Genomic DNA, 24,955 nt, shown 5'->3' on the forward strand with positions numbered 1-24,955 from the left:
CCAAGCAAGTGAAAGACCTGTGTGAAAAAAACTTCAAGTCTCTGAAGAAAGAAATTGAAAAAGATATCAGAAGATGGAAAGATCTCCCATGTTCATGGATCTGTAGGATTAACATAGTGAAAATGGCCATCCTGCCAAAAGCAGTCTAAGAATTCAATGCTATTCCCATCAAAATACCAACACAATTCTTTACAGAACTTGAAAGAACAATTCTCAATTTCATATGGAAAAACAAAACAAAACAAAACATCCCAGGATAGCTAAAATAATCCTGTACAATAAAAGATATTCTGCAAGTATCTCCATCCCAGATCTCAAGCTGAACTATAGAGTAACAGTAATAAAAACGGGATGGGACTGGCATAGAAACAGACTGATGGGCCGATGGAATTGAATCGAAGACCCAGAAGTAAACCCACACACCTATGTAATCTTAATTTTTGACAAAGAAGCCAAAACCATACAGTGGAAAAAATACAGCATCTTCTACAAATGGTTCTGGTCTAACTGGTTGTCTACATGTAGAAAAATGCAAATAGATCCATATTTATCACCCTGCACAAAGCTAAAGTCCAAGTGAATCAAAGACCTCAACATAAAACCAGACACACTAAATCTGTAAGAAGAAAAAGCCTTGACCTCATTGACACAGGAGACAACTTCCTGAACAGAATACCAACAGTATAGGCTCTAAGATTAACAATTAAAAATAGGACCTCATAAAACTGAAAAGCTTTTATAAAGCAAAGGACACTGTCGTCAGAACAAACAGACTGCCTACAGATTGGGAAAAGATCTTCACCAATCCTATATCTGACAGAGGGCTAATATCCAGAATATATAAAGAATTTAAGAAGTTAAACACCAACAAACCAAGTAATCCAACTAAAAATGGGTTACATAGCTAAACGGAGAATTCTCAATACAGGAATATCAAATGACAGAGAAACACTTAAAGAAATGCTCAACGTCCTTAGTCATCTGGGAGATGCAAATCAAAAACAACCCTGAGATTTCACCTTACACCCATCAGAATGGCTAAAATAAAAAACTCAAGGGACAGCACATTCTGGAGAGGATGTGGAGAAAAGGAACCCCTCTTTCATTGCTGCTGGGAATGTAAATTTATATAACCACTTTGGAAATCAATCTGGCACTTTCTTAGACAATTAGGAATAGTGCTTCCTCAAGGCCCAGCTATACCACTCCTAGGCATATATCCAAAATATGCTCAAGTATACAACAAGGACATTTTCTCAACCATGTTCAAAGCAGCTTTATTCATAATAGTCAGAATCTGGAAACAACCCAGATGTCCCTCAAATGAGGAATGGATACAGAAATTGTAGCACATTTATGCAATGGAATATTACTCAGCAATTAAAAACAAGAAAATCAGGAAATTTGCAGGCAAATGGTGGGAGCTAGAAAAGATCAACTTGAGTGAGGTAACCTAGAAGCAGAAAGATACACATGGCATATACTCACCCATAAATTGATATTAGCCATATAATATAAAATTATGCTGCTAGGAAAGCTAAAAACAAGGAAGACCCTAGGGATGATCCTCAGTCCTCATACAGAAGGACAAACGTGATAGGAGCAGGAGAAGACAGGGAACAGGACAAGAGCCTACCATAGATGGCGTCTGAATGACTCTACTGATCGAGGTATTGAAGCAGATGCTGAGACTCATAGCCAAACTTTGGGCAGAGTGCAGGGAATCTTATGAAAGAAGGGGGAGATAGAAAGGCCTGGAGGAAACAGGAGCTCAAAAAAAAAAAAAAAAAAAAAAAAAAAAGCCCTGGGGGTGGGGGGCGGGGGCTGCAGAGACTGATAGCCCAGGCAAGGACAATGCATGGTGAGGATCTAAAACCCTAGCTCAGATGTAGCCCTAGAAAGGGGAACAGGGGCTTTCTCTGGCATGAACTCGGTGGCAGGCTTTCTGATCACTCCCCCCTAAGGGGTGCAGACTTGCCAGGCCACAGAGGAAGACAATGTAGCCAGTCCTGATGAGAACTGATAGGCTAGGGTCAGATAGAAAGGGAGCAGGACCTCCCCTATCAGCAGACTAGGGGAGGGACATAGGGGGAGAAGAGGGGAGGAATGTGGGATTGGGAGGAGATGAGGGAGGGGACCACAGCCGGGATACAAATTGTATAACTTGTGATAAATAATAAAAGAAAGAAAAAAAGTTATGTCTCACCACTGATATCACTTGTGGAAAGTGGTATACCTTAGTTTTCATTGATGCAACTCTTCATTTTATATTGAAGGTTGAAGAAGTAACAAAGAGAATGCTTATTAAATGAAGAATACTGTGTGGTTTTAAACACGACATGATTTAGAAAGAAATGGACATACCTTTCTCCTTTAACTACTGAAGCTGCAAATCAGCGATTGCTGTTACTTGGCATAGAATGTGGAAACAGCAGTTACCTGCTGCATTCTGTGTTCTGCAAGCCTTACTGTGTTAAGGAAGCCGTACCTAAGAGGCGGCAGTCAAAAATGGGATAGGGGGAAAAATGGGATAGGGGACCACTTTTGAACTTACCAAAGAATTCGTATGAGGGACTAAGGGGAAAAAGGAGAAGCCTGGATGCTCCAGGCTTGGGGTAAGGCAAGGGATGTCTCGGGCCACTGAAGAGATGACTCTACCACTGTGGGGAAGGGGGAAGGAAAGGGGAGGGGGAAGTGTGGCTGTTGAGGAGTCTGGGGACGTTGCCCAACTGAGCTTGCTACTTTCTCTCCAGATGCTGCTTTTCCATAGGAGACAATCACCCTGCTGGGGGTAGGTGCCAGGAAGGGCTCTTAAGTTAGAATGAAGCACCTTAGATGTTTATGGAAATATCCAAAATGAAATCATGTTATAAAGTCAATAGTTTTGCTTAAGTATATGGGCAGTATACAGGTGTTCATACTTTCTCAGGAACCTTTATATCTTTCCCTCTCCTGGCTCCTAGGGTTTCTGTAGCTAATTGCCACAAATATAATTCTTTGAAATACCAGAAATATATTCTCCAACAATTCTAGAGAAAGTCTGAAATTCAGGAGCCAGCAGGGTCTGTTTATATATATGTATATGTATATGTATTTTTTAAAAATCTTTTTAATTTTTAATTTTAGTTTTTTTTCTTCACAATTTATTCATTATATATTCCCAAATGAAGCCGCCTCCCTCAACTCCCTCAAGACCTACCCTCCCTCTTCTCCCTATCCCCTTCCCCTGGTTCAGTGAAAGGGGAAGTTCTCCACTATTGCCATCTGCTCATAGCTTGTTAAGTCTCATCAGGACTGCCTGGATCCTTTTCCTCCATGGCCTGGCAAGGCTGCATCACCAGGGGCAAATGATCAAACAGGATAGACACCAGAAGTGGTGGAAGAGAGAAAACAGGATGGGAGTCTACTAGGAGGGTCTTCTGAAAAATTTACCCAACAGGGGATCGAAGTAGATGCTAAGACTCAGGATCAAACTTTGGGTAGAGAGTAGGGAATCTTAAGGAGGAAGAGAGGGTAGGAATAGAGCAACATGGAGGGGATAGAAGACCCAAAAGGTAACTAACAAAACTAAAAGATCTGGGCCCAGGGGACCCTGCAGAGACTGATGTACCAACCAAGGACCAAGCATGGAGAGGACCTAGACCCCCTGCTTAGATGTGGCCGATTGGCAGCTCAGTCTCCATTTGGATCTCTGAGTGAGGGGAGCAGGGGATGCCTCTATCATGAACTCAGTTGACTACTCTTTTTGATTATTTGTTTGTTTGTTTTGTTTTGTTTTAATGGAGACTCTGAGGTAGAAGATTCTCCATGCCCCTCAGCAACAGAAGGCTCCAGGAATTCCTGTAGACACACCCTCCAACCTCTGCCGTTGTCTTCCCTTGATTTTCCTCCCATTGACTCCTGGGTATCTCTCTGTATGCCTCAACTCTCTCCTCTTTTCTCTTCTAAAGATAATGGTCACTGAATTTAGAGTCTACTCTAGATCCGAACTGATCTCATCTAGAATCTTTAGCTTAATTAAAGCTACAAAGAGCCCAGTTCTAAATCAGGTCACATCAGGTGTTTACCAAGGTTAGGGTTTAGAAAGACTTTTTGTATCTTCTGCTCAAATTATACTATCCTACCACCAAATCCAAGAATGAAACACGATTTCCCCAACTCATGCTCTAGACTCTGTTGGGGTGAAAAGAGGATAAAGAAGAATGCGCCGCTGCTGCCATCAGGCTAGGAATAGTGTGCAAGCAGGCTCTTCTATTGCGATGTGCCCTGGCAAAGGACAAGATGTGTTAGATGACAAGAGTTGCTAACGGAGGACATAGTGTCATTCTAGGGTGGGGCTGGATTGGCTTTGAACGTGTTTCATTCAGAAGAGCAGGCAGAAAAGGAGCAACCAAGATCCTAGAGGTGAAGGCAAAGAGAGAAGAGAGAGCCCAGTGTAGGTCTGGAATAGATTGGAAAGGAGGATTTGAGACTGGGAGAGGAATAGATGGACCCACAGGAGAGGAAAGGGCCAGGTTGTGAAAAGCTCAGCCTGGCAAAAGACAGAAACGGAGGCACTGATTTAGAGGTACTGGAAACCCAGGGAGGGCCTTAGAAATGACCAAGTAATCTGGAAGCAGGAATCGCATCCCCGATACTTTCTGCTGTGTGCTGCACATTTGTACTTAGGACAGAAATTCCATTTGCTGGAAATATGATTTTGGCACTAGAAGGAAAATACTAGCTCTTTGGTATTGCTGAAATTACTTTCCTGAGCCAGTCTGACATTAGGTTAGAGGAAAACAATATTTAAGAGGAATGATGGGAAATGAGCCCCCTCTTATGACAGTAAAAAAAAAAAAATCAAGGAAGGCAAACGAACAGAATGGCAGATGTATGTTCATATAGGACAGGTACGCCAGGACAAGGAATAAAAACGGGTGAAACCCCTTTAAATTTGCAAGCCCAGGCGAGAGGTCAGTGTGGAACCCGAGTTCTGAGAACTGAGTTCTGGATAGGATCTCTGAGCTGGCTATGGGGAGGCTCAGACTCAAGATTTTTTCCTGGCTAGGACTCACATGATAGGCTGAAGCTGCTGATCCCTAGTGGTAATGAAGGCTCCTCTCTGCAGATAGCATGGCTTTCATTGTTCATGGTCATGAGAATTCACTCTGTCAGATACACCAGGGCATTGGGTGGAACACTTTATAAATCGTGTCCCTTTCTCTCACCTTCCCCAAATCATCTCCGTTATCAGCCACTCTGTGGTTCAGGCACCATCTGCTCTCACCTGGATGTTGCTATTCTAATTTGTCCTCATGCTTCTAGCTACTCTATACACATCCAATCTATCTTCCATTGTGCAGCCATTATGAACTTTATCAGATGCTATGGTCCTAACTCTTCAGTTTACTGTTCATTCCATATCCTCTGCCAACTTTGTCAGTCCCTTACCCATCATGACTCCTGAAATGGCTTGTGACACCTCTAGACTACCCCTGTATCAGAGAGAGGCTGCACCTTTGTGTACCTATCACCTGTTTTACTTCCTATGCCAAGATCCTAGCCTCTCTTTAGGACCGGATCAATGTCACTCATTCAGGAAGTTTGTGTTCTCTCAGCACCCCACCTCTTCATGGTCCATCTCTCGTAAATGGGAAAACTCATCTGCTTTTATCTTATTTTCTTCAGCTGCCAGCCAACTGCCAAAACTATGATGGTGGCTCAGTAAGCCTCTGACAAGTTAAAGGGTATATTTTACTTTTCAAACAGGCATCTTTACAATCCTAACTTTAAAATATGACGGCATGAGGATGTTATGTGAGGATGTAAATACACTAGGGGAGACATACAGTCTGCTGTGTTCCTTCATGGCCTGCTGATGCTTCTGTTCCTGACTATAGAGTTGTCCATTGTGGGAACCACTAGCCAGATGTGCCTATTGATCCTTTAAGTGACGGATGTGGTTTATACCTTGAGAAACTTGGTCCTCTGTGTGGCAGTGTTGCAATGGTGGGAACTTCAAAAACAAAAGTAATTTCTTGCCACCTCCCTCTCTTTGGCTTCCTGTCTCTATGTGAACTCTCCCTCTCCTACATACATGCTCATGCCTTTTGCTGTGAGGCAGTAACAACCAAGGGGATTACGTCGGAGCCAGCATTCTGGCTGATTTTGATTATGTTTTCAGCCTCTAAAACGAAGGATAGCTGAGCTCTTTTACTGCATGTTTCCTGGCCTTGAATATTTCATTATAGAAATAAAGAGTGGGCTAACACACACTGTAAGCCTGAAATGCAACAATTCTCTAAACATATGGTACATACCATGTTTCTCGGAGTCACTACAAAAGAAAGACTGCAAATATACCACCAATTTTCACTATGTTTACATTAAAATGATAATATTTTGGCATGTTGGAAATAACATATATTACTAAAATGAAGCTTACCTGGTTTCCTTATGTTTTAAAATCTATAGTATGATAAAATAATTAAAATTACCCTATGTGCCTACCACTATGTTTTTATAAGACAGGTTAGGGCCTTGGATATAGCAAATAGCTAACTTGTTATAGCAACATTTAAAAAAACCTGATAATGGATGTTTTTGTTCAAAGTAAAGCATTTTTGAAATGATAATAAAATTAAAAATCTTTAGCAGTCTTTGAGAGAGGAAGATACACATTTTGGGAGATTGTTTCCCCACTATCCAGAGTCTTCTCTGCTATCTCAATCAGCTATTGTAGTGTCTCAGCCGCTCTCCACGAGGCTCTTTTTTATGTAACAGGAAACTACCCATCTTAGAACATTAAGCTGTTTTCATGAAGCTGTAACATTGTAAATATGTTACCATCTTATTGAATATTGCTAGAAAAATGATCTTGCTGTACATAGAGTATTCTGGTAGAGGTTTGGAGTGCCAGTCTTTCATCTTCTCTTGGTTTCTAACCAGTGGAGTACATGCCTAGGAATTGAAAGCCAATGAGGAATGAGGAACCATTGAACTGTTTTACTAAGTAGTGTGTGGGCAAGCTCCCAGCTGTGCATTTTTATCACTGGGTGAAAGATTGATTGGCTAGACCTGAATCTCAATCTGGAGATCTGTATGGTTTGAGTTGTGTGAGTGTGTGAGTGTGTGCGTGTGTGTGTGTGTGTGTGTGTGTGTGTGTGAGAGAGAGAGAGAGAGAGAGAGAGAAATAAGAGGATGGGAGAGGGGAGAGACATATATACATATATACATACATATGGAGCCAGAGCCAGAGCCAGAGCCAGAGAGACTCTAAACCTATTTCTTACCTGGTTGCATGAAAGCTACTATAGCTGAGGACCATACGGAGAAGCCCAACGTGATAGGGAAGCCTGACTTCTGCGTGTATGGAGTAGGTCTTTTCCAGATACCTCAATCGCATGGAAGCTGTAAAGCTGAAAAACTCAAGATGATCTGTTCTACCCAAGAAGGAGGTAAAAGAGGAAGTAGAAAGAGGTTGACTGAGGAACGATTGTTAACCAATACCATAATGCAATGTGACCCAGGGAATGTTCAATTATTCCCAATGTGTTAGGTAGGGCTCGCCTCTAGAGGGACATTCCTGAGAAGTGTGGTGGACTTTAGGAACTGGAGACTTATGGGAATTCTTTAGGTTATTGAGCAGTTATCATCAAAAGGGATGATGGAACTCAGGCCTCTCCTCTTCTTTGTTTCTGGTTTATCTGGTTTAATTCCACCCTGTTCTTCTTCCTCATTGCTGCATGAGGTCCAAAACAATGGTGCCATCTTCAGAGTCATGAGCCAAAATAAATCCTTTCTCTTCATAAAGTTAATTAGTTTAGTTATTTTGTTATTGCATTGTGAAGCTGACTTAAAAAAAAAAAAAACCACTCAGCATTGCCACGTGGTTTGGGGATGTGCTACCTTCCTCCAAGAAAATAGGTCCCAAGAGAGCATTGATTTCTTCCTTTTCCATGAGGTTTCTCTCAAATAATACAGTAATGCTACTATGAGTTTTGTTGTTCATGTTAACATTTATTAGTAAGTACAGATGAAGTCATATGTCTGGTCTCTCGACCATGGTGAAGCCTTAGCTCTCTGCTCTTTGGCAGCCTCAAATGGCAAGCAAAGATTGCTGCAAGCATATGTGGTGAGTGATAAGATCAGTTAGCCCACTAGCTGGATCATGGGAGATAATTTTTAGTTAACTGATGTAACATAAATTCAAACCAAGGTTTAAGTTAGGTTTTTTTCACTAAAGGAGATCATTGGGTTCCTCAAAGATTTCAACCAAACTGCCCTAGGGGATAGAGTAAAACTGGCACATTCACACATGAAGATTTATATACATATATGTAGATATAATATGTGAATATATACATTTATATTTTGCATATATAAATGTATGTCAAAATATACAGATTAAAATGTAAAGTCTTAACATTGGAGCATTGCACAACTCATTTATTTTTCAAAAGCCTTAAAAAGTAAAATAAATCGATCTAGAAACATTACAAAAATAGATTTATTCATGAGTTTCTTGGTTCAACCCATGGACTTTTTCTGTCAAAATAGAGCAACTTGAACATGAATGATTGCAAAAAAATATATTTTCCAGGTTTTCTTTTTCCAGCCCATTTTTTTTTTTTATTGTCAGAAATTTGGGAGGCTAGGATAAGCTATTATGAATTATGTTTGGGGGCAGTGTGGAGAAATGGCTTATCAGTTAAGAGCATTTGCAGCTCTTGCAGAGGACCTGGGTTCTGTTCCTAGCACCCACATTATGAATCTTAACTTTCTATAACTCCACTTCCAGGGGAGCAAACAGGTACACACTTGATGCTCATACACACATTCAGGCAAAGCACTCATACACATAAATAAATCTAAATTTTGTTTTAAAGTTGCATTTGAAAACAAAATAAAACAAAAGACATCTGAGCTAACAGGGTTAGGGGTATGAAAATGTAGTCTTTTCCAGATAAAGTAGCTCTGCTGATCGCGTAGCTGCTATTCTTCAGCTTCTACCTATTTTTCTGAGGATGTGCCAGAGAGTTAGCAGCTGTTTGTTTCTGCAGCTCAGCTCTGCCTGAGATTCCTGGGGTTGGAAAGGATCTACTCCTTTTATGAAATGAGTAATTAGTCCATCTAGTTATGGTCTTGGAAAGGTGTCAAGGCTGAAGAATTACCCTCCGTGCTTCTTTTTCGTGGCTGCAATGGAAGCTGAGAGATAAAGTCTATGAAAGTGATAAGTTTGAATGGCTGTTATTCCCCTTGTTATGATTAGCAATGACTTCATAAACTCTGAGTATTCTGGCTGCATGTGTGCATTTTAGTATTATGTATGTGTAGACCCTATGACTTTGAGGTCAATCAGTAACCATGTACCAAGCAACCACTAGCTGCTGTGCCCCTGGTTAAGGAACAAATTCTAGTTTCTCTCCTTAAAGCCATGGACACATCTGGAGAAGGGAAATATATGCAGACACCTTTTGTGAGCAAAGCATCAATGGCTTCAGTTGCTATTTGGCTTAAAATTAGAGAAGATTGATTTTTTAGAAGCCAAAGAGGGCGAACATATTTCAAATAGTTCATTTTTATTTTAAATATTTTTTTCCATTTCTCTTTTCCATTTCTTGGGAGTTGAAAGTAGACATCTGGGATGTATTTGGGGCTGGTTCTATTTTCATTTTCTTGAGTTTTCTCTGAGAATTTTCCGTGGGCACGAGAGCAATTGGGAGTTTGTTGTTTCCTTGATTTATGTCTGTTCTTTCCTTCCCTCCAGCAACCACCTTAGGTCATTTGATTTCCTGTTCTAACAGCAGTTCCTCAGGACAGAACCTTTTGCCTTAATCTTTTACATTCAGCTTCAAACCTTTTTCCGTTCTGTTGTTTGGTGTTTGATGAATCTTTTGGAGATTTAGTGACAGTTGTAAGCCCGGTTGAAATCCATATCCGGAAAAGAGTTATACAGGTTACAGAAAGGTGGGAAAGTTTTCTGGATGTGCACTCCTGCGACTCTATAGATTACCTGGCAAAACATGTGGAGGTGGGGTTGTGGTGGTGGTGGAGGTGGTGTGTAGTCTTGGGAAAACAGAGTTTGAGTTTTTCTCTCCTCTTTGGGCTCTTATTTTTCTCTCTTTTCCATTGAACATTTCGTTTGCGCTTCAGTAATTTTCAGATCTCAAGTTCTTTATAAAGGAAGCTCAACAAATGTAAAGCCATTGTGGCTTATGCTAACACTTCTATTATTTTTTTGAAAAAAAAAGAAAAAAGAAACGAGCAGCCAGCTCCACTGAGGTAAGCAGTGATCTCCTAGAGCACGTTTCAGTGTTTATTATTTAGAAGACATGACTAAGTCTCACCAACCCTACCACAGCCCTCTTCCAGTCTCCCATGTCCTCTGCATCACTTGACAAAGTGGAGGGAATGTCTCCGAGTCACGTGACTCTTCTGGCCAGGGCTGGTGAGAATGTATTTGCTCTTACATATCCTCTGCAATGCTCTTCCAGAGCATTCATTATACCAGTGCACAGGTCTTGAAGAAGGTGAACCTTTCCAAATATCTGAGCATTAAAGAACCATGGAGCTGCTTGCTGGCTGTTTTTGGCTAGAGTTCTTATACACACAAGACCGCATGCCTAGGAATGGTACCACCCACAGTGGGTTGGGAGTGGGGGAAGACTTCCTTCATCAATTAACAATCAAGGCGATTCCTACAAACCTCCTCTACACAGTGATGCTTCTCTTATTTAGGTTTAAAATGTCTAGTGAACATCTGTACCATTTTTACCTTGCCCCTTCCACCAAAAGTCTTCAAATTCTTTTTTATTTTTCATTTATTACCATTAAAAAACCAGTTTTATTGAAACCCCTTTTGAGCTCCACATTTTTTATTCTTCTCTATTGTGACAGCCTGGTTGCTGAGTACCATGTTTCTTGGTTTGATCTATTGTTTTATTTTTACTTTTTGTAATTATGAGCAAGCTATCAGTGAGCATCTTTGTTTAAAAGTTAATATCCACACTGTTAGATTATTTCAGTTGGATGAATTGTATTCAGTATTCAAACATTGTAATATGTGTTACAGAGTTTGAAACATGGTGCATGCGTGCTTTTTAAACGAGGGTTATGACTATTTCCATGAACTTTTCTATCTTGGCCTTCTAGAACAGGGGACTTGCTGGCCCCAAAGAAAATGCCTCTGGTAAGCATCGGATTAGAAGCACATGCTTCACAAATCTGGCTGACTTCATGTTTCTGTCATCCATAGTGCCTCCTAGTCTCCTGAAGTAACTTCAGTGTCTGCACTGGGAAAATTCCAGGTGGTCTCCATGGTGCTTATGGCAGACAGCAAAAGTTGTTCTGTCTATGCCTAGAAAAGAGCTGCCAAGTGTGGGCAGGTCCTGCTGGGGGTGGGGGCCAAGTCTAGCCCACTGATGAAAGGAGACGGAGTGAGAGGTGTCTCAGAAAGGTGATACACAGAGTAGGGGATCAGTGTTTTTATTTTTTATTTTTTTTTAACAGTCAGAGTCTGGCTTTTGTTTTAGGGAAAATGGGATCTCCTGGGAGCAAATTGAATCAGACAGTGCTCCCCCAACACTGGTGTGCTTTTGTTGTACATAGCGACAGGTTTATTAAGATAATTTATTTCAAGTCAAATTTATTTTAACTTTGACTATATTCACTCCCCAGGCCCTCCCCTTTCTTCTCACCCTCACCCTCCCTTAGTCATTCTTACTAGTTTGTTTCTTTCCTCTAGTCCCCCTTCTGCTTTCATGTGTGTGTGTGTGTGTGTGTGTGTGTGTGTGTGTGTTTATTTGTTTGCCTCTACGTGCATTCTGTGATCCATGCGCGAGAAACAACATGTAATGTTTTCTGTTCTGAGTCTGGCTTATTTTGCTTAATATGATGATCTCCAGTTGCATTTCCTTTCCAGCAGGTGACATAATTTCATTCCTTTTTTTTATGGCTGAGTAAGGAACATTGCATTTTCCTTATCCACTCATCTGTTGATGGACACCTGGGATGATTTCCATAACTTGGCGCCTGTGAATAATGCTGAAGTAAATGTGGAGACATAGGGCTCTCCGTGGTGTGTTAAAAGTCCTTTGGATGTACACCCAGGGCTGGTATAGGGCTTTTCAAGTTTTCCTTCTTTCTCTTGAAACTTTTGGATGCTATAGTGGTACTTGAGTTTAAATTCAACTGCATCTAATTTGAAACTGTTCCATTGATGGTAAAAATGACAATAGATACAATTAATTGTATCTAGAATAAATTTTTTAGAGAACCCAAGGCTGTCTTTAACTGGGCTGGGGACAAACTTTGGATGATATGTCTCTATCTCTTGAAGAGGGTCCCAAGCTTAGAAGCACATTTTGAGGTGCTGGAGAGTAACGATACAGACTGCTTTTGTAGAAGGCCAGAGTTCAGTTCCCAGCACCCATGTGGGGTAGCTTGTAACTTCAATCCCAGGCTATCCGAAGCCTTCTTCTGGCTTTTGTACACATTCCACTCACCCTTCCATACACACACATGAATATCTTTAAGAGCCACATTATGGTTTCAACAATGGCAACAAAGCAATGCTGGCCAGCAAATCTAAATAAACTGCTATCTTGGGCAAAACAAATCCTAAAACTCATGATACAGAGTAAACAAGGTGTAGAAATAGGATTAGGAGGGAACGAGGGAAGGGTTTATGGGGGGATACAAAGTGAATAAAGTGTAATTAATAAAAGTTAAAATAAAAACAAAACAAAACAAAAAAAGAAATAGAACCCGATGCTGCAAAAACTAAATAGAATCCAGGGTTGGAGTCACAGGTGTCCATGTTCTGTTGTCCCTGTGTAGCCACTGGGTGTTAGTTATAGGATATTCAAATCTGTAGGCCGTCCAGGGTCTGTGTGAAATGTGTATCACCACCCACATCTTCTCATGTATTTAAAGTCACCGCTAGGTCATTTGTTACTCTTAATATGTAACCAAAGTGTAATTGATTTCTCCACTGTGCTGCTTAGGCGACAATCACAAGGAAAAAATAAGAGTTTATTCATGCTCGGTTCCGGTCCAGTCATCCCACACCGATTGGCATCTGCAGATATGGGACCAGTGGGTGAGCCTGACTACGTATGAGCGTAGATAGCAGCCATTTTTATCTTGTGTATTCATTTGGTTTGAAGGGGGCTACAAAGGACCTCCTCTAACACCTCCTCTTCTTACTCTAGAGACAAGCTTTATCATCACCTTTGATGGATGGGCAAACTGAGACATTCAGGAGTAAAGCAGTACGCAAATAGGTTTTGCAAGTCGGTCTTTGCCTGACTGTAGACCAACGACATCACGCCCATGGACCTTAATCTAGTTTGTAATCTAGTCCGTGTTTACCAGACGCCGCGTTCCCCTGGCTCTCTGCCGTGACTCAATTTCGTGTTCCCTGGTCAGCTGTGGGTGTAGAAGGAAAAAGAGAGTGTGAATATTAGGAGCGCCTGTGGCTGACTTTGACCCTATTAAGGCACCTGTATCCCAGCTGCTGCAGCAGCTCTTATTTTTGTTGTGGTTTGGAGAAACACAAGCCTTCCCCTCTCCCTTAGGAAACCAGCATCCAGAAGCATAGACTCTAGGAGCCATCCCTTGTATCTGGTTCTTAAAATTGACTCTCTTGTGCTGTGTGACCTCTGGAACACAATTCTTACCTGTCTGCATCTCTGTTCCCTGTGAAAAAAGGCGGCGGGCCTGGGGACGTTGCTCAGCGTTTTGAATGTTTACCTCCCCAATGTGAATGAAGCCTTGAGTTTGATTCTCAGAAATGCACAAATAAAACAAAATGAAGCGGATAGGTCAGGTGGTATTAACGACTCTTCAGGCTTTGCAGTTTTAAAATTCTATCCAGATTTGGGAGTAAAAGCTTAAAGTATGTTTCTTTTCTGCAGAACGAAGGGTGTTTGTGTGTGGGCGGGTGGGTGGGGGACACTGCTGTTTTAAATTGGCCACTAGGGGTCGCTAGTGACCTGAGACTGGCTGATAAGGACAGCAGCGTGCCTCGGGGAATGGATTCTGGGGTGGTTGATGAAATTTTCTTTTTTGTCTCTCCCTTTAGCTCCAGAATTTGGCAGAAAACTTGATCGCATCATTAGTGTTGAGCAGCCCTTAAGCACGTGCCAGAAGAACTGTTCAGAGTCTGGGCTACGGCAGCCATGCCCACCCCTAAAGAAAAGAAAAAGCAAAGGAAAGGTGAGTGAAGGAAAAGAAAGAAAAAAGAAAAGAAAAGATAGAAAAACATCCTGGATGTGGCTGCTCCTGCCTTTTGACTCCTCCTCATTGTGCCTTGACTTGAAAAGCAGGTTCTGGGAGGTTAGGCTGGGTGGCATAAAATCTGACTTCGTGGTATTGTAAATCTTTGTTCCGCAGAATCCCTAGTTATCAAAGGCAAAAAGCATTGAATTCCCACCGAAGCCTCCAAGAAGGGGGTTTTCTTGGTGGGCTCTGCTGATGAGGAAATGTGGTGGGGAAAGACTCAAAAGTCCCGCAGGAATCCAGGGACGGGTCATCTAGGAAGGAATAAACAAAAGAGAAATCCAAAAGGCCCGCTCTATGCACTTGGAGCTGACAAACTCCCATAACCCTGTCCACAGACCCACACCCTGCTCGGGGCCTGAGAATAGCTTTCTGCAGCGCTGTGTAAACATCCTTTTCCACCAGCATTCCTGGCCGCTCAACCCAGAGAAGCCTGAGTGGAGAAGGAGGAGGAGCAGAGGAGGAGCAAGAAGGATCTTTTAATGGAGACAGATTTGGAACTCCGACTGTCCTTTCAGGTCTTGAATGACTGTTAGTTTTGTTATACCCACCCCTCCTCCTCTCCTAATAGTTTTAGAGACTGACAGCAAAGAGTCGGCAGAAAGTGAAATCCACCTTGCCAGGCCGGTCAAAGAGACTAGGGGCTGCTTTAGTTAGAGCGAGCTCTTCCTGCAACCGAGGTTAAATATCTATGCCCCCAGTTACCCTTCCAGGCCACCTTCAGCACCCCTTTGTAGCTTTGCTGTTGGGGAGCAGCACGCAGATTTAAGTGGAAAGGGAAAACGTCTGTGAGACTGTTCGGTGGCTTTCCATGTCTGCCCCTCCAAACCTCCAAATCCAGTCCCTCGCACGCTGTTGGTCGATTAGGACTTCAGTGACTTCTCTACAGCATCTTTGCAGTTTCTTCCTCTTCAGCCTCATCACGCCTTTTACGTGCAAAATCCCCACAGGTACGTGCCCACCACAGTTATAAAAACATGCTAAGCCTGCGAGTGCTCAGGACTAAGTTTAAGTCATTACGTCAGTACATATATATATTTTTTTAGGAGTTAACCTCTTTATTTTGTCTCCGCTGTAAAATGGAGCGATGCTCACGTTCCCCTAAGGACGTGATGAGTAGATCACAGCAATGCTGATGTGTAAAGTGACCCAGACTTGGTGACACGCTGATAAATACCGTCCCTCGACCTTTGCAGTCCACGATGGCAGTGTGTGTAACTACAGAGCATTCAAGATAGGGCTCCTTGTGAACACAGACTATCCTGAAAACACCGTGCAACATCTCAGCAAGATTGCAAGTTGGAATTAGAATTGGCTGCATACATGGGATGAATAAAATACCTTTAAAAATTAATTTAATCTACTTTTTGAAAACATGGCCACTTGAAAATTATTATACAAATAATTATTATATAATTATACAAATAGCTTAGATTTGTCGCTCACAATTTATTTTTGCTTGATTTTGCTACCCTAGTCCCTCTGGGGCTTGTCTCTTTATTTAAACACTACCATCCAACACTGCCAAGCTCATTCTGCAGAGCCAGCATTACCTGTTCACCAAACAAGAAAGAAAGGAAGAAAGGAAAAAGAAAAAAAGAAAGAAAAACTGTAGGCTAATTTGCCTGGTAATTATAGAAAAAAGTCTTATAAAAATTATAAAAAAAATACTTGCAAATTGAATTCAAGAACACATTAAGAACATCCTACAAGTTGGTTTCAGTCCAAGGTTGGTTTAACATATGCAAATCAGTAAGTGCAATTCAATACATAAATGCAGATGGACAGCAATCGCATATCAATCTCAACAAGTGGAGTAAAGACTTTCAAGAAAGTTCAGCAAGCTAGGAATGGAAAGAACATACCTTGATGTAAAAAGGCTGCATATGAAAAACATACAGCTGATACTGTACTAAGTGGTAAAAACCTGAAACCATTTCTCCTAAAATCTGGAATAGCACAAGGGTGCCCTTTCTTTTTCACTACTTGAAGTCTAAGCTAGAGTGGGTAAAACAAGAGAAAGAAATAAGAGATACAAAGAGCAAAGAAAGAATCCAAATAATCCCTATTTGTGAACCATATGGTTCTATAATTAGGAGAGTCTAAAAACTTCACCAGAAAACTCTTAGACATGATAGACATGTTCAGCAGAGTAGCAGGATACAAAAATCAACATACAAAATCCTTAGCTTTTCTATCCATTAAAAATGAACTTGATTTGGGGGAAAAAAAATCTCATCCACAATAGCTTTAGAAAATAAAGCAACAAAATCTGGGAATTAATGTAACCAAAGAAGGAAATGACCTCTACAGTGAAGACATTAAGATACTGAAGAACATAGCTGGCCATGGTGGCTCTCACCTTTAATGCCAGCACTCAAGGAGGCAGAGGCAGGTGGAGCTCTGTGAGTTTTGGGCCAGCTGAGTCTACAAAGCGTGTCCAGGATAGCCAAGGCTATACAGAGAAACCCTGTCTCAAAAAAAAAATGATAATGAAGAACAACTTTTAGAAGATACTACTAGACTCATGGTATTGGATAGGGAGAATTAATATCCTGAAAATGGTCCTGTTACCAAAACTAAATGCTAGTGCAAAATGGAGATTAAATGTGCTCTCCATCAAAACTATAAAGGCATTCTTCTCAGAGGTAGAAAAAAATCCTGAAGCAATCCTAAAATTTATATGGAGACACAAAGGATCCTAAACTGATAAGTGATAAGTGATAGTGAAAAGCGTTGCTTGGAGGTACAGTTCTCAAATTATGCTACAAACGCATGATGACAAAATTAGCATGTGGCACAGAAACAGACACGTAGAGGAGTAGACTAGACTGGAGGACCCTGAAATAACCCATGCCCCCTAATTTTTGACATAGGAGAACTGACAACTTCTTTAACACAGTGCTAGGAAAACAGGATTTCTACAAGTAAAAGACCTTTGAAACTGCCAGCAGAAACCATAGAGGAAATGGAAAAGGAGAGAGGCACAGGAGAGAATTTCCTGAACAGGTCATAATGGCACAGAAAATAATACCAAGAACTGAAGGATGGGATTAAGAAACTGCACAGAGAAGGGAATAACCATATCCTACAGAGTAGAAAAAAAGACTTTGCCAACCATGCATGATATGGGATTTATAGCTAGGGTATATAAAGAACTGCAAAAATTAAGCGTCCAAAGCAAAATTATCCAGTTAATAAGTGGGGTATGTACTGAGTAGGCATTTTTCAAAAGAAGAAATATGAGTGGTCAGAAACAGTCACTCAGCACCCTAGACATCAGGGAAATGCAAATCCAGAGGGCCTTCAGATTCCACTTCACTATAGCGATAGACAGCTCTCAAGAAAATGAACAGCAAACAATGGTGAGAACATGGGAAAGAGGAACCCCTATTCACTGCAGGTGAGAATGTAAACTTGTGCAGTCATTACAGAAATCAGCATGGAGCCTCCCTAAGAATTGAAAATACAACTACCTTGTGACCCAGCTACACTGCCCTTAGATGTACACACAAAGAAATCTAAGTCAAAGTACAACACATAGAACTGGCTTAGACGGCCATCAACTGGTAAACGGATCAAAGTAAAAAAGGAATGGTACATGTATGCAATGGAATTTCATACAGCCATAAAGAATAATGAAACCACACTATTTGCAGAAAATGGAGTGCGGTCAGAAATGTTGATGTCAGGGAAAATAAGCTAGACTCAGAAGGGATGATACTATATGTACATAGTGCATTTTTGCAGCTCGTGAACCAAAAAGGCGAATATGAGAGAAAAGAAAGAAATTTTAAAGTAGGCAAGACATGGGGTAATGGAATGCACATACTAGGAAAGCAGAAAAAAGAATTATCTGGGAGAAGAAAAGAGAGCAGCTAGAGGCGGGAGGCGCATGGTCAGGGCAGTAGAGTATATGATGCTAACGAGTAAGAGCATGTAAGTATGGAGTTTCCATGATAAAAATGCACTACTTTGCAAGTAGACTTACCAAATTAATGAATATTAAATAATGACCAGGAAGATGACTCTGGGTAAAATGCTTACCATGAAAGCATGAGGACCAGAATTTTGATCCCCAGTATCCGTGTTAATGCTGGGTGGGCCAGGTAACACATCTGTAATCCCAGCACTCAGTTATCAGAGTCAGTAGAGTTCTGGAGCCAACTGACCACCTGGACTAGCTGAGTTGTTCAGCTCCGGGTCCAAGTGAGGGATCCTGCTTCAATATATAAGGTGGAGGACAATATAGGAAGACACTGATGTAAAGCTATGGCTTCCACAAGCATGCATACATATACATGCATGTTTACCTACATAAAACATGTGTACTCATATGCATGTGTACACACAAACAGGTAAAAAATTAAATAAAAATCCGTTTATGTTAAACACTACTTTCCTTTAGGGCTAAGCTCAAGCTTTGTACCTTCATGGAGTTTCTTGATTGGTCTTTCTGGCTTCTCTGGACTCTCTTCGAAGTTTTGTCTTTGGAGGAAGTGGGGTAATGCATATCCTTTGGTTGAATTTAAGCAGGAAAGCCATGCAAAAGACCACGTGGCAATGTCTAGCATATTATAAACACAGATAAAACCTTTGTTACCATCTTTAGAGTCTGGTTGCCCAGTTCAGCACTGGTTACTTGCTGGCTTGCATCCTCCCTGTGTGTTTAGCCTTCCTTTCTGATGCTTAGTGTTCTAAGTGTGCTGTAGAGGATGGAGGGTACATCGTTTGTTTTTCGTGGTTTGGTCCTAACCCACGAGATAGCTCTAGAAATGATGATTCTCCCCAGGATCATTCATGGACAAAGATAAAGCTGTTGGAGGCTGGCTTGGCACCTCGGAATCATTTACTATTTCTTCTCAGGCACAGACATCGGTTTTCCCTGTAATACTTCACTGCCTCCTCCTCTTCATGGAACCAATTCTTCTGTGTTCGTAAACACAACCACAGAGGTCATTCAGGTGGTACTCACTTATGTACTATCCTGTTCTCAATAGTTTATGTTTGTGAAAGGATTTAATCCTCACAGGATTTAATGACTTAATCCTCACATTACTCTTATTCCAAAGATGAGGAGACCAAGGCATGGGGAGGGGGGGGATGAACAATGCCACCAAGATCACACAGTTAGTAAGTAGAAGGGCCAGTTTTCAACTGAGGCAGTTGGGCAAGTCTCGGATTGTTGGATTGTTGGTTTTCTGAATCACAGGGCGGCAAGGCTCCTTCACCAGGGGCCCTTCTGGCACGCTTTTCTTCAGTCTTCAGCATACTTCTCACTTTTCCCTCTTCCATCCCAGCCCCACATGCACAACTGTCAGACTCCCGTCACTTGTGATTGACATCTCTGGTTCCATTATCACTCCCCCTACTGACCTATGATTTCCCTAGGACTTTAGTGCCTTATGCTGTTTAAGACATTCTCCTCATTAGTGCTCAAGGACAGAAAACGTGGCTCCAGTTTCAGGTGATATATTCTCCCAGCATCCACTGTTTGGGAATGAACAGGACTGACAGATTTTCCTCTTTTATGTTATCCCACTGTTTTTGTCACGCCACTTAAACATTCTATGATCCTGTTTTGTTTTATTCACTTGGTTTAACTCTCTCTCTCTCTCTCTCTCTCTCTCTCTCTCTCTCTCTCTCACACACACACTCATACACACAAACTCACACACCCTTTTGTCCTCCAAAGAATGAGATATGAGGTCAGGAACTCAAATGGCTTGTTTAGTCCTTCATTTCAGTGTCTGGCACAGAATATATTTAGTAAATATGTGTCAAGTGAATAAATGAATGAACTGTGCAGTGTCTACTTTGGTTCTTGTTGTCATAGGATTTAGAGTTTATATGGTGTGGAGGTGATGGGGAAGACAGGGTCATAGCAGTTGAGAGGAGAAGAAATCACAGAATATTTGGAGAGCAAAAGAAGGCTTAGCATTTAGTGCCAGGAGGAATTCCTACAGCATGTGACAACTCAGAAGAAGCCTAAAGTAGACATGGGAGATCCAGCCAAGCTGAAGGAGGAATGAGAGGAGGGATTGGGGTGTGGAATTACAGCAACAGATAAAGAGGAACACTCCCTAAGGAATAATGGCATCCATTTAGGAAAAATCAGGTAGCAAGAGAGAAATGCATATGCCATGGGGTGCCATAATCTACATTTTGTGGGGAGTGGAGTAGATGGACATTTTAAAGAGAAGATCAGGAGGATCCAGTAAGTTATTCTAACTCGAAAGCCCTTAGCCAGGAATATTATTCTCGGGGGTATCTCTAAATCAGCTATAAACTGGCATTGGTTGGAGGTTGAAATGATAGTTGCAGATAGACATCCTAATAGGAGTATATTTTGTGTAAGGCTGGGATCCCAGCTGAGTCTCCTGTGATTTTTCTTGCCAGAAGACATGCAAATGAGGCCTCCTCTTTCATCACCTCCTGGCTGTGCATGCTTTTAGTAAGGTTTGTCACAAGGAACTTTATTTTGCTACTGACAACTCTCACAGGAGAGATGAGGCTATGCACGCAGAAGCTTGGAGAAGCAGGAAGGCACTGTTGTTTGGTTACCTTCAAGTCCATCCCTGTAGAGAGGCTCTAGGAGAAGCGATTTGGGAGGTTAAGCCAACCTCGCCCCCCCCCCCAGTGATGTCAGACCTTTTCTTCAAACATTTCCTTCTTCACCCTAAGTCAGCATTGTAACGCTCACTGTCCCTGAGGCCTCCTATTGGTCCTTGTTTAAATATGTTGAGTAGAACCAGTTTTTTCAGCCAGGTAGCATGGCTTTGCTTGCTCAGGAGCCCTCAGCCTTTCCACTGCCTGTGTTATATTTCCTCACATTCATCTCAGAACCTGTACCCATCTCTATTCTTTTCATGTTTGTTCCTCATGTTGACTGGCTTCTGCTACTTTTCAGCCTAGTCCTTGAGCTTGTCTTTTTATTAGCCCCACATCTTCAGACTACATCCATTCTCATTGCTATTGCTTTTCTCTCCTGTTTTAAGCACACATTCTTGTATCTGCCAACGGATTTGTCACCTCCATGTATATATGCACGTGATTTAAGAGAACCAAGCAGAAAACACCCCATCTGGTAAGAGTGACAAGAAAAGGAACACACTTAGCTAGCTTCTGGGGGGTCAAGGATATTTGCTCTTGGAGTTTATGTTTCTTTTGTCTCCTGCATATACAGACAGTTTGAACTACTTAGAACTTGGTTCTTAGAGTGAGTTTCCAATCTGTCTGCTAACAGGGTCTAGACATTGGTCCCTGTTCTACATTCTGGTGTGGGAAAAGGGCAGGTAGAAAAATAGAGTGGACAAGTTCATTTGAACGTTGGGATTCTGTGTATTTCACCATACTAGTCCAATTTCAGTTTATCCTCTGTAAAATGTGCCTAGTGGTGGTATGAGAACTCACTACTGTTAGCTGCCCTGACTACCACCACTGCAGCAACAGCAGCAGCCCTATCTGAAATACCTGGGGACTAGAGATGTTCAGAAATTTTGAATATTTTTGCTTTCAGATTTTAGGATGGTTTTTACCTATACAATTAACTATCTTGAGGATGGAACCCAAGCCTGAACACAAAATTGACTTATGTATCATGTGTACCTTATAGCAATGAAGAACATTTTATCTACGCTTAGTACATCTGTTTTTTTAACTGTGTGACATCACATCACACGAGTTCAGCAGGAGAACGCACTTTCCCATTAGCATTCAAGTTTCAGGTGTTGGAACACTTGAACTTTGGAAGTTTGGATTTAGGGATGTGCTTCTTCTTCTTCTTTTAAATTAAATTTATTTATTAATTTATTTTATGTGTATGGGTGTTTTGCCTGACTATCACGTGAGCGCCTAATGCCCAATGGAGGCCAGAAGAAGTTGTTGGATAACCGGAGGCTGGAGTTGTAGACAGTTCTGAGCTGTCATGCGGGTTCTTGGAACTGAACCTAGGTCCTCAGGACTTACTGCTGTGTCATCTCTTCAGCCCCAGCCTGTTCTTCTTGTGGCCATAGTGGGTGGGGTTTAAAATGGCTCTGCATTCTGTAGCTTGAGCTGACATTTTTGTAAAATGTTCCTTTTTACTTCGCTCCCAGCATAGTGATGATATACTTTTAACCGAGTGCACCTTCAAATTGTATCTCAAAAGCGATATTGCCGTGGCACTGAAGTTTTAACTTAGGGGGTTTCTTGACAAATTGCAGTCTTTCCTTATATTCTTACGCTGTCCAGTATGCTGGTAGATGAAAGAAGGAGGCAGAAGCAGCTCTGTCAGCAAGGAGGGGGCATGTCAGTATGGATGCTCTGATGCTCTGGTCATATTCAAGTATGGTCCAGGTTTCTAACTGAAAAATGACTGTTTTAGGAGACTCACCCTCACCTGTCAGTGATACTCAGTGGTGAGGCCAACACTATATTTATCAGTATCAAATAATTATGTTGTGACCAGGTGTGCTGGTATGACTTAAATCCCAGCATTAAGGAGGCAAGAGCAGGAAGAATTATGTGAGTTTGAGGCTACCCTGGAATTTACTATGTAGTCCAGGCTACTTACATACATTGTAAGGTCCAGGCTAGCCAAGTCTACAGTGTGAGATCCTATCTCAAAGAAATAAACAAACAAGCACCCCAACCCCATGTCTGTATATTGAAGGAAGCACACAGCAGTCAGGCAGGAGGGCAAAGCCAATCACCACCGAGAGAATGAAGTGCAGGCAATATCCAAGCCTGCCCTTCCCAGGGTCACAGTTGAGCATCGCTGGGGAGACAGTTGGTGGCTGGCTTATGGCAGGCAGAGTTAGAATCTGTGTCCTGGAGGGAAAGGTGAGGGGCACCCAGGAGCCTAAGAGGCAGTGCCATGGCTGTTTGGACTGTCAAGCATTGGAATTTATTATAATTTGGAAGCATTACTGAGATCAAAGATCTCTGGAGGGGGCAGGGGTGTGAGTGGGAAAGAGAACAGAATTTTCTTCATTTCTAAGCACTGATCTCAAAGCACCTAAACTGAAACAAATGAGTAAATTGCGTTTCCTTTAAAACTGCATCTATACTTGATGCTTTCTGAATTTAAATGTCGTCTCCAAGGCTCTTTGTTATGAAAGGAACATGAACTCAAGATGACAATGACTTGTGAGGCTTTAGCAAGATGAGAGTAAGCTTAGCAGACAACCCCAGATACTGCCAGTCTATTCATTCAAGAACTACATTCTGATTCTGGTTTGTAGTTGCCTATTGGGAAAAACAAATGCTTAATTAAGCACCTCACCTCTGACAGTTTTTTTTTTAAAACAAAAACGGAAAAAAAAAATTATTTCATTTAGTAATACCAAGCTGCCATGCTGCATTGAATCCACCAGTACATTTTGAAAGTAAGCACAATAAACTATTAAAATAAAAATATATATATATATACTTTTAGGGTTTTCGATTCATACTGTTTAATTGTTCGCCTGTTTCCATGATAAGGTGAGACCTGACTAGTGTCACCAGAGGGACCAGAGCATGCTGTTTTTTTTCCGTCCTCATTTACAATGATTATGTTATCAGGCTAGCCAGGCAAAAGGGTGGAGCAACTATAATTTCAAAGCAGGATTAGGTTGAAATAACGAGGTCACCAAGTTGTGGTTACCAAGGCAACGTCACATCTAAGAATATGGGATGCTTCTAGGAGATGAGGCAGAGCCTTGAGCCGTTTTCCCCATGCACAAAAATCACCCACTCCTAGAGGGGAAAAATGCTTATTAACTGCTTTCAAACATTGTTTTATTTTTTATTTTTCAGGAACAAGCTCATTATTTATAAACTGGTTTAAAGCTGTTTTCCCCTCCCTTTTTCTTTTTTTTTTTCCCTAGCCAGTAATGAATATCCAAATAATCAATTGGACTATCGTCTTTTCCATTTTAGATTTTCAAGTTCATCATTTCAAGTTTATTTCAATAAGCCTTGGTCTCTGTTGTCTTTTCTTAAAAATTCAGAACACCCTTCTGTTTGCGGATGACGGGGGTAAAGAAGGAATGAGGGGAAGGATGCAGCTGTCCGAGCTTCCATCAGCAGCAGTGATGTGTCTCAACAGTTTTCCTTAGCTGACTTCTCTTTGTCTCAATCAACTTTCCGTATTCTCTAAAAATGAGAATGCATCTTTAGTATGGGCATGTATGTGTGAGCATGGGTTTTGCTAGTTATTTTTTTTTTTAAGAACATTTTTGACCTGCTATTGAATAAGTGGACACAGTGCAGCATGTTTGAACCCTCTGACTCCGTCTTGTTACAGCACAGCCTTGCTTTATGATGTGTTAACTACTCACCTTTTGCCCTGGCTTTGCATAAGGAATATAAAGTGTGCTTGCAGCCAGGATGGTGCCACTGCGCAGTATTCCTGACATCCTGGAAATCCAGACAGAAGGAACCTTGTTACTTTGAGGCGTCTTCAGCTGTCATCCTGGAGGGCTGGAAGACAAAGGTGCTTTGATAGCCTTCCAGATCTTCTGTGTGGTCATGGACAGGTGAAGTCACCCTTCTGATCTTCTTTACACCCCAAGGGAAAGGCTGAATAGCTAGCTGTGTTTGGAAACGGCTCTTGGATCAGAGACTAGCACCTCAAAATAATCTTCACATTTCCAAAACAAAGATGTGTATGAAATTAATCTTCATTCTTCCTACCTTTCTCCTTCTTTAATTTCCTCCTTTTCTT

Source organism: Meriones unguiculatus, chromosome 12 (assembly GCF_030254825.1).
Source record: "Meriones unguiculatus strain TT.TT164.6M chromosome 12, Bangor_MerUng_6.1, whole genome shotgun sequence".
Classification (NCBI taxonomy): Eukaryota; Metazoa; Chordata; class Mammalia; order Rodentia; family Muridae; genus Meriones; species Meriones unguiculatus.